General features: G+C 41.1%; 1 long non-coding RNA gene across 1 annotated transcript; it reads left to right on the top strand.

The window, feature by feature from the left end:
- The first annotated feature begins 5,772 nt into the window (after window positions 1-5,772).
- Window positions 5,773-9,094, top strand: LOC140843295 (uncharacterized). The gene is made up of 3 exons (XR_012120921.1): window positions 5,773-5,954; window positions 6,830-7,101; window positions 8,947-9,094. It is a non-coding gene; the product is annotated as an uncharacterized lncRNA (long non-coding RNA).
- Window positions 9,095-11,485: the final 2,391 nt, after the last annotated feature.

Genomic DNA, 11,485 nt, shown 5'->3' with positions numbered 1-11,485 from the left:
CACAGGAACAGGAATGGACAGATCATGTTGTGAATTTTCAACCAATTCCCTCCTTACAACCACACTATTTTGCTTTAAGTGAAATCAAGTTAAAGTAAAAATAATTTAGAATGATATTCGATGGAGAAAATGTTACCAGAAGGGTTTAAGTGGACATTAAAGGCAGCCTGCAGGGGAGGGGTGGTCCTGCCCTGAAGACTCATAGGGAGGCAGTTAAGACTTCATGTTTGCGCATAGGTCTCTGGTCTTTTTTTTTTTTCTTTTTCTTTAACACCAGCTGAGCTCCCATGTCTAATTCCTTGCTGCCTCTCTGCCTTTTGGATCTAGTATATGAAGTGACTCTGTAAGCAAGGAGCAATCATTTGAAATTGATATGGAATTGTAAATGACAGGTTATGAAATGGACTCTGAAGTGCCATAGTTGGAAATAATGTCTCTATTAACTCTCAGTAGCCGCCTCTCCCAGATTTACTAGGATAGTGGCAGGGAAAACAAGGCCAAACCCAGCGGCCGCCTGTCTTTGCACAGCCTGTGCATTAAGAACGGTTTTAGCCTCCTTAAGTGGTTAAAAAACATCAAAAGAATATTTCATGACATGTGAGAATTATACAAAATACCAATTTTTAGTAGCCATATAAAAGTTTCACTGGAATGCAACCATACCCACTCATCTCCAGACTGACAGGCTGCTTTCATGCTACAACAGCAGAGCTGAGTAGTTGTGATGGGGATCTTATAACCTGCAAAGCCTATAATATTTACTATCTGAGTCATGACAGAAAAAGTCTGAGCTAGACGGAAAGCACTGCTGAGGCAACGTGAGGGGTTGTAGACCTGATAAATGTATACTTTACAGATAAATTCAACATTGTATGTGGAACAAAAAGAGACCACATCCTTTTTCTAAATTAATAAACAGATTTTTAAGATGTTAATGGCAGTTAATAAGGTATATAGTCATAGGCTACTCCCACGCTCCCCCCTCCCATTCTTAGCCTCTGTTTCAGCATTGACTGCTGTGTAAAAATGATTAACTCATCGGCCCAGTTTGTTGTCTTCTGCATTCTTAACAATTTGATCAATTATTTATGGCACCACTCTGTCCTGTACAGTTTTTGATTCTGGCTAAACATTTCAGTTAGCAGCACAACAAACAGAATCCCAAAGTGTTCAGGTAATAATAGTCTTTAAAAATATCAAGCAAAGGTATGGAAAATTCCAAAGAGAGAGCATTTGCAGTGGCTCAATAATGAAAAGCAATCTGGGAAAATACAGTCTATAGCTATCTTCCTACCTAGTTTCTCCCTCATTTAAAATATGCCAGGCAGAGATTTGAAATGGAAAGGCTCTTATTCTACAGGGAATGTACTGAATTTAGCACTTAGAATGAATTCACATCAGGCATTTAAAAGGAATTTTCGTCTTGTCAAACTCATTGTACTAAAAAACTAGTAAAAAGTGAAGTATTTTGTATCACCTGGTGTGTGTGCTACATCTTCAGCATTCCATATTATTAATGTAAGTAGACATGTTTGCTTAAAAAAATTTCAATTATTGCATTAAAATCTGTTTAGGGGGTGTTGAAAATATCCTGTAGTGGCCAGGGCTTGAAATATTAAAAATAACATGAAATTCGAATCTGAACTCTCAACATTAGGATTATGTGAGTCAGCTCGTTTAGAAAGAGAAATGACAGAGAATTCCTTTTATAATCTTCAAAACATAATCACTGTATGGTGTTATAATTGGTTGAGAAGGAGGGTCTCTTAGCTTTATCAATACTGTAATTACAATATTACAATAGCACATTTCCAAAACATTCACCAGAAGCCCCACAGGCCTGTCTTGAAAACTTGCAACTGCTGTGTTCCATGACAAAATCCTGTATGTGTGGGTTTTGTTATTAACTCTAGGTTTGAATTAGAATTCCCTATCTTACAGCTTGGAGCTAAACTCTGTTTACAAAACAGTATTTACACTTGACTAATTTTGCAGATCAAACTAATTAAATCAATTAAACTGGTGATTAACCAAATGAAGGCTGATTGCAAAAATTAGTGGGTTTATTTTGGAGGACTGGAAGTAAGCTAATTACTGCAGTGATTACTTGAACCTGGAGTACTCTAAATGTGGTATAAATTGAAACCTCATAGTGAATTAGACTGGGAATTCATTACAGTTTAAAGCACTGTTAATACTATTCAGTCTGCTCCTCCTTGGGGAAAATTTCCTTTCTCTGTGTCTTGTATACTGATAAACAATCACTTGGGTTATGTGCCTTTTGCGGTGGAACCCAGTAAAACAGGGGACACGGAAGAAAAGTTATTTACTTTTAGAGTGATATACACTAGTGCCTGTCAAACTTGAACGTGCCTTTGAATCACTTGAGGATCTTCTAAGCAGAGGATTATGATTCAGTGTGCTGGGGGTGGAAGTGGTGATTGGGGTGGGGACATGGAGCCAGGGGTTGGGAGGCACGTGCTCATGTGCGAGTGTGTGCATGGGCGTGTGAGTACACATGTGAGCTAAGATTTTTGTCTATCAAGCTCCTGCCAAGGATGGGTTATGGAGACCAAGCTATCATGTATCCTTGATGATGACCACTGACCCACGATGGCGACAGCTGCCTGAGCATCAGCTGATTTCAGTAATGACTACTCTCCATGGGTGGTCAATGAGTGGTGTTCTCATGGTCTTCTCACGCAGGCATGTGAGTAACAGAGTATTTATGTCCCTACAGAATGCACTCTACTAATTGGTTTTTAAAGCATATCATTTTCACAAAATGTGAACACAGGTGAGCGTGTGGTCTACATTTCCTTTTTATTTAAATATCACTGAGCTTTTGGTTCTCTGTTTTGCCTTAGTTTCAGACTTATGAGATGGTATTCACAAGAATAAAAGAAAGACTTCAGGCCCTGGTCAAAGATGCCGCTAAATCTAGGAGAGAGATACTGGTTTTATGCAAAATTTTAAAGACAAGCAAGCAGCTTTGTTTTGCAGCCAAACTGGAGGACAGATGCATCTTTATCTTCTCTCTAGGTATTGGGGGAAAAAGTTCATTTTCCTAGTTAATCAGTGAACCTCTCTTGACATTTGGTCTCCTTCATGTTGCAGGCTCATAGCAAGAAATACCTTATCCCTACAGGGAACCCTGCAACCTCTAGCAACAACCATTTGTTGCCATTTGATAAGTAGTGCCCCCTGGGTGCCAGGGGCTAGAGAGCGCAAATTTGAATAAATTAAGATCGCAGACTGTGTTTTAATAAAGATAGGACTCTCGGAAAGGGTAGGCACATCTGAGGAGTCTGTCTAGTGGAAGAACACTTCCTGGCTCCAAGACACAGCTTTGTGTTACAGACTGCTCAGGGCTCGGAAGAGTTGCCTGGAACTTAAGCAGAAACATTTTTCTTTGCATTTCTTGTTGAAATGCATCTTAGATCATCTTTTCATGGTACAGCCCTGAGGAAGCAATTGAATTTTTCCTGGATCCTTTGAGGCATTTGGAAGACTCCAGCTCCCTGCTTTCCAGTATGAACTAGCGTATCTCCGCCTGGTGTGGATCTGGGAAAGGCACAGGAGTTTGAGCTGAATCTTTATATAAAGATTCCAGGCTTTAAAAACTTAACACTTGATAATAAGTGTATCTGGTTGGCCTTTTTCTTTTACAAGTTTAGTATAGTAAGCAAATGAGAATTATAGGCTGGAATTTTTAGTTGAGTAAGGTCTTTGGTGGTAAATTTTATAGATTGATCAAGTTGAATGAGTTAAAGACATTTGGCATAAAAATTGAAGGGTTCTTGTCTCACTAAACAAAGACTATCAGAATATGTCTGTTAATTATTGGTTGACAGTCTGGAGAATTCCTAATTACAGAAGATGACAAAAACAAACGACCCATCTATTGTGAGACTGTGCAGGTGACCCTTGTCTCGGTGAACTCACAACCATCCAGGCATGCATGTTTGGATTTTGTCCACTGACCTGGAGTGGATCTCTCTTGGGCAAAGGTGACAATAACTGAAAAAATTAGATACAAACTGGCATTGGGGTCTGTCTGTACATAACTTTCCTACATTCACACAGGAATCCTAATATCTGTTACAGTAGCAGGAAGCCATTCACTATTTTACAATGAGAAGTGTCTTAGTACATTCATATGATACAACAACAATGCCAGAGACTGAGTGGCTTATAAACAACAACAGTTATTTCTCATAGTTCTGAAGGCTGTGAATTCCCAGATCAAGGTTCCAGCAGATTCTGTCTGGTGAGAGCTGGCTTCCTTGTTGATGGCCATCTTTTGCTGCCCAAATGTAGCAGAAGGGGCAAGGGAGCTTCCTTGAGCCTGTTTTATAAGGTCATATGAGAGCAGAGCCCTCGTGAACTCATCACCTCCCAAAGCTCCGACCTCCATATACCATCGTATTGGGGGTTAGGATTTCAACATATGAATTTGGGGGAGGGGGTTGGGACACAAATTTACAGACCACAGAAAGAAGTATACCTGTCTAGAGTTCAGATTGCTCACACACACCTGCCTAGTACATTTATTCCCTGTAGAAAATGCGAAGTGATAAGAGACCCACTTATCAGAAGCTTGTTGATATGAGGGAGAGTCTCTCAGTTAAGGTGGTGCAAGGCATTCTTGCCAAGGAAGGCTCCCTAGGGCATTCCATGGAAGGGCCCTGACCATGGTTGCCTCCTGGATCCTGCTTTAAAAGATATCTTATGATTCTTTTAAACCCCTCTATTCATAGCTCTTTCTCTTAACAGGATGCAATGATGTTGATTAGGTTATGGCTTATTAACTACAGCCCCATCCCTGGTCCATCTTTAAGAAATGCATTGCTGTCAACCTTAACTGAATTTTGGATCTTCCTAAACTCAGTCCCCTTGTTTTGTCCCACAGCTATCTGGATTTTGTTTCTAAGCAGTTAACTCATTTCACTCATGAGTGAAAGCACTATATGAAGTCATGGGGTGGGGAACTTTTACTAGTACGATTTCTTTTCCCCCTTTCTATTTCTAATTAATAAGATACCTTCGGAGTGTTAGAATCACTGATCTCTTTGCATCTGCCTAACAGATGTTGTGGCAGAGGAAGACTTCAATCCTAGAGATAAGATTCCACCAGAGTTTATGTTCCACTGCGGGTTGCTTACCAATGTCTGTTTCTCCCTTCTTTCTTGCAGACATAAATTCAAGTTTATTTAGGTGTGTCTTCCTCAGGCAATGTGACTAGAGCTCGAGGATAGATCCTGATTAGGCTAATCCAAGCCTGGTCATCTCATTCCCATCACCAATTATTAGTTTAGAGGAAGGCATGTGGCTGCGTTTGAGTCGATGCAGCTGGAGTGGAAATCTGCTTTGGGCTTCCAGAAATGATGCCTTCTCTACAGAAACATGAGGAAGAAATGGTCCGCTTCTTCCTGTGAAAATGAGACTGTATCTGCTGGCCCACAAAGGAAGCCAGTCTGAGGGCAAAGCAGAGGGAAAACATGGAAAAGACCTGGGCTTCCCACGTCAGCCCCAAGCGGCTGCTGGCGCCGCCCAGCTCAGAACTTCCTCATCATGTAACACATTTCCTTTTTAAGTTATTTGAGTTAAGGTCAAAAGCAACAGAAACTTTTACCCTTGATAAAGAGAACTACATTTTTTTTTTCTTATGCAACCCAGAAATTTTGACTCTCTCTGTGTTTTTACTGGACAAACACTAGAAGTTTCATCTTGCCTATTGATTCTATTTCTTTAATTTTGCAGATAAATAACTGGCGTGAATAAATGATCTAGGACTTAGGAGACACACAAAAGTGGATTGGAATCCTCTCGATTATTCGAGAGGCACTTCCCCAAAGCTTTTCCTTACTGGATCACAGTACCTGGGAAAACTTTCCTCTTGAAAGCTGTGTAGACTGAGCTGCTGTTCCCATGTCCTCTGCTACAGAGTCCAGGTAAAGGATTCATTTATTTCGATGCAAACTCTCACCTGCACTGCCCCAGTTTGGAATTAATGATGCCTATTTAAGATTTCAGCTGGGTTACTGTCCCATACCTCTGCACTTTTGCTGGGTACAGCTTTCAAAATGTTAATCCAACTTGTACTTGACTATTTGATTATTTCAAAAAGTGCACAGTCAGGGATTGAATTACCAAGATGAGATGTTAACACAAACAAGGTAAATGGCACAAGGTAAATTACAGTGTGGTGATACATGGACATATCCACAGATTGGAATCGCAAACATGTTAATGAAATTTATAGTAACCTACAGTGGAAATGTTGAATATTAAAAGTGTAATCTCCTATAACTTGGCAGAGGACGAGATTCTTTTCTGAATTTTCTTTTGGGATCTGATTTAATGTGAGGTAGTGTGGATAAAGGGAAGGTTCCTGTGGCCAGGATTCTCACCTGGCCCTGGTCAGCTAGCTCACTACACACGTGTGGGCAATGCATTGTTATTGACTCTATATAAAGAGCTCCTCCCAGTGCTCTGGGCAACGTGGTGGCATGGGTACAAGGCTGCAGGAGAGCAGAGACTGGAGGGGTGGCAGCACTGCGGACAGAGACTGAGACAGCTGAGGGGGGCAGAGAGGCCCAGAGGCAGAGACCGGCTTGCTGCATGCAGACTTTCTCTGAGTGGATGGGATTCTAGTGATAGACCTGCCACTGTGGGAATGAAGCTGCATATAACCCTTTCTTCAGTCTCATTGAATCCATAGTATACTTGCCCAAGGCTAAACCCATTGGCAAGACAAGTAGTCTATCCATTAGTCCGATCTGTGGTGAAATGAATTAATTTGTCTTTTAATACTGCATGATTTCAGGTGTGAAAAGAAGCAGAGAGAAATCCTCTTTCCTCGGGACCTTGGGGAAGCCTGACATAAACCTTTGAAAGATATCACAGAAGAGCTTTCCCCGAGATACACCCAGGCAACAGTTTTGAACATCTGGTGCGTGAGAGGCACCGGGCATCCCGTGAGGTGTTGGGGAGTTTGTGAAGATGAGTCAGACTTAGATTCTACTTTCAGGAGGATCCCAGAAAAGACTGTGACAGAAAAAGAGAAAAGTGACTCCAAGATTTTGCACCTGGAGAAATGTGAGGAGATAATGCTGTGGGGTTTGGGGCTGGGAGGTGTTGTGGAGAAACTGGGAGGGGTTTCTGGTTTGAAGTGAGCTTAGATTTCAGGGTGTTTAACTTCAGGTGTTACAGGACAGGTCTGTAGAGATGTTTTATGCAGCTGGATATTATCAGACCGATTGAATCCCCACTTCTATCCAGTATCCGACTGCATTTATTTTAAGTTTTCTCTGCATTAATAACTTGACCATCCTTAACAGGCAAGCCTTTTGGTTTGGAAATTCATTGTGATCACATACTGATAAAGTACTAGAAGTGTGTGTGTGCAGGAGTGCTTTTCAATTCAAAACTGGAAAGGAAATACCCAGTGGATCATTTTGCTTGACCCTCATCAGGCCAGTCTTGAGCACAACATGGGGAAATAACAGCACCCAGTGGGAAGAACAGTGGCTGGGGACTTGGAGGTGTGAGTTCTGTTTCTGACTATGATCCCTGGATGGGTTACTTTCAGCACTTTGGGTCTCTCATTTGTAAAGGTAGATTGGGCTAATTAGCTCTGAAGATATTTCATGATTTCTGTAATATCTAAAGGTATTGTCCACATTCCAACTCTATTTTGCCCACAACACTCACCTCCATCAGAGTACAACTTTTTAGTTATTTTCACAATTGTTCCTTTCTGAGCCCCCAAGTGAATGCATTATTGATGACACACTCCAGTCAGATGAGGAAATTGGAGTACAGAGAGAAGTACTTTTATATTTACAGACAAGTTGCAAAGATAGTACAGAGAGTGTCCATATACCCCTCACCCGGCTTTTCCTAACATTTACATCTCATGAAAATGTGGTATATTTGTCAGAATGGAGAAATTAACATTGGTACAATAGTATGAACTACACTACAGACTTAATTTGGATTTCACCAGTTCAAATTTTTAACACACAAATTAAACTAAATTGGAGAGTGGAAAGAGGGTCAGGGACATAAATCCTTCTGGCTCCCATCACATAATATCACGTACTGCCTATGTGCTGCGAGGGCTAGCCTTACAGCAGGCAGGCTTCCAACGGCAGAGCATCTCCAGCCTTGACAAGCCAGACCACCGACATAGGGAGCAGTGATAACCCGAAGTGCCAAATGCTTCGGTTTGTGAACTGCACACCAGTTGTCAGACCAAAGGCACATTTCAGATCCTGTCTTTTATGGACAAGATGCTCCCAATCACCATCTATCATTTTCTAAGTACAATCCTTTCCTGGAAGATATTGCAGTATTATTCAAAATGTGCCAAAATGGGCAGGAGATCCCAAGAGTAATTGTGAGTTATGAGGTCATGGGGACCTCATTGCAAACTATTTGCAAAACTTAATTGGGGTAATAAATAAACTAAGCATGTAAATTAGATGGAAGACTACAGTGTGAATTAGAAGGAGGCCATTAGCCTGCATAGTCAAAATGCCTTCTTCCTGATCGTAATATTTGCTGAGTTGAACTCTTAATCGAGAAAGCATTAAATTCAAATATCCTAAATTTCACAACTAAAATAACCTGGAAATAAAACCATTTAATGAGAGCCTTTCTGGACAAGATGTGAACTTTATTTTTTATGATTAAGGTACTTAGGCACTATTCAAATAGAGGATGGTCTGACATTCACATCGGAATCCACCTGCCTCCCAGGGTGTAAATTCATCTTCACCAGGGTACTTAGCAGCAAATGCAGAAGAAAAAAAGAAAAAGAAAAAAAAAACGCAGCTCAAAAGCAATGAAATCAGGAAGCCATTTCCAATTGTTAAAAATAAACCGATCTGTGGGCTGAAATGGAGTCCAGCCCTCTCTCTCTTCTTTTCCTTTTTTAAGCTAAGTCGTCAAAAACAAACGTCGGTCCTGACGTTTCTTTTTCACATATCTGAAGAATGAGTAAAGGGGCTTCTTGCAAGTAAATATAAATTTGAAAAAAAGTAAGAGAAACCAAGTGCCCACACAGCGCCTCTAATCATCCAGCCCAAGGTAAGTCTTACAGAGGCTTTTTTTTTTTTTAAGCAGTTGATTGAATGAATACAAACGCGTCTCTGCTGTCACTTGGGATACCACTTGATATATCCCATTTTCTAGACTCTAATTATTCCATTTGTAGACATGAATGCCATTTAGATGGGAGCTAATTCAGCATGGTAACTCAATTAGATTTGTACCGACTCGGATTTATGAAACATCAATGGGTTCTCGGTGAGACCAGTGGGACTGCAGGCGATTCATCCCGAAGTCTCACCGACACAGCCTCTCAGGAGCTCAATTAAACATGCCAGCCATGAGGATGTTTTTTAGCTGGAATGTTTCACAATTAAAATAAAAAAGATTTCTGTGTTCCTCGGCACTCATGGCCCAGCTAAAAAGACCTCTAATCACGCAGGCTGAAGTTTTCCTTTAGGTTATATGTTATCTCCATCAAAGAAGGCTCTTGGGCGGGCTGGGCTTCAGAGCACCCGTGCGGCTGCCCTCCACGTGGCCGGCCTCAGCCGTCGACCCACGTGGTGAAGATCATGGTGATTCACAATACCTTGTGTTCAAGGGCACTCAATGAGCGTTGGCTGAACTAAATTGCTAAGTTCGTCCGAGAGCCTGTATCTGTATCTTGGTCCTGAGAGCTGAAAGACAGATGCCGAATGCCCAGTAGATTTATAAAAATATAAGAAATCTCAAAGTGATGAAAATTATGCTAACTATATGCTCAGCATAAAAACATGGCCTATCGTCAGAAAATGAAGATTTGAAATCAGGACAACCCCTTAATGGATACCTTGTACAAGGTACTCTTCTCAAGAAATGAAATTACTGTACAATTCTGTGCTGGGCTTAGGGAAGGCAGGCAAGCACCTGCTGGGCCAATTCCTGTGCCTGACAGAGGTTTGCTCCCACTCTGTCTTCTTCTCTGTGGGAGTGTTTGATGTTCTCAACCCAGGCCTTGGCACAGAGGGTGTACTTGGAAATAGTGTGTGATCAATGAAACAACATAGTAGGTGTGAACTTAATGATGAACAACTTTGGAAATGTCTGTTCTCATTTTTCTAAATCAAGTCACATAAGTCTTGGATAAGACTGTTATATTTGGTCTTCCAAGACCTGGATAAGGGACAATGTAAAGGACCAAGAGTTTCAGTGTTATTCTATCTCCTCCTCTCTGTTTAATACCCTAATATTTCTATTGTGGGGGTATTATTCATTGTAGAACAGTAGTATAATAGTAGTAGTAGTATAATAATAGTAGTAGTATAGCAATAACACTTGGTTAATATTATAAATAACATTTGCCTTGCATGTCATAATTTTCAAAATGCAGTTTCACATAACTTTTGTCATTTCATCCCCACAGTGCTCCTGCAGAATAAATATGATTTCCTCTATTTTATGGCTGAGGAAACTGGTTGAGAAAGGTTGTATGTCTTTCCTAAAGCCATGCAGCTTAATCTCAGTGGAGCTGGTATTTCAACCCGTTAACTTCTCAAGCGCTATAGCAGAAAACACTGTTTTACTTTCTAGCATTATCATTTTTGGGCTGGCATTGATAGAAAGACTTAGCCTCAGTGCATGATGAATCTGGGGGCATTCTTGAGTTTGATTTGAATAAAATTTCCAGAATTTAATCCTTAAAACGAACCCCTGGGACTGATTCTACTGGCATAGCATCCACAGGGATTAATGTTATCCGAGGGAGAGAACAAGCTTCCTCTGCGCTGCCCTTTTAATCTCCTGGGCACCTTGATTTAAGTTGATAACACAGGTTAGGACTTCCTGTTATTGTTCCTGTAACAGTTTCCTTGCTGGCTTCTGATTTCCTAATGTTCTCTGCAAAGATTTTCTGCAGAACCATCTGAAAGAGAAAGGCTAGGAGTTTATTTGCACTACATCTGCATTGACTGACATATGTACAATCTGCCTCAATCTTGCTGTATCCACACAGACCAACCAACTTTTCTTGGTTTGGTTTCATTCCAGGAAATGCCACCCCAGGGAGCACAAGCAGAACATCCAGGAAGGCCCCAGTGTGGATCGGGGGGCCACGTCTCCCCACCCAGCTCTTTGCTGACCCCTGTGGGACTAGGTCGGCCACAGGGACCTGGCAGCCTTCACGCAACTTCTCAAGCCTCATTTTCAACATCTGTACCAATAGTGTTCCCCTCAAACACTGTTGGAAGGATTAGATAAAATAATATGTGTAGGAACATTTTGGAGACCATTAACCTGTGCTTTTCCCAGGGGACACTGTACCACAACACGCTACATGATTTTTTTTTAAATTCATGTTCATAAAATACCACACTTTAGAAACTCACAGTGCCCTTGCTTTGGCATATTAAAGAATCTGAGAAGTCCTGAGCCATCGACCCTTGGAGATTTG

Source organism: Manis javanica, chromosome 8 (genome assembly GCF_040802235.1).
Source record: "Manis javanica isolate MJ-LG chromosome 8, MJ_LKY, whole genome shotgun sequence".
Taxonomy (NCBI): domain Eukaryota; kingdom Metazoa; phylum Chordata; class Mammalia; order Pholidota; family Manidae; genus Manis; species Manis javanica.
This window is presented reverse-complemented; position numbering and strand designations above follow the sequence as displayed.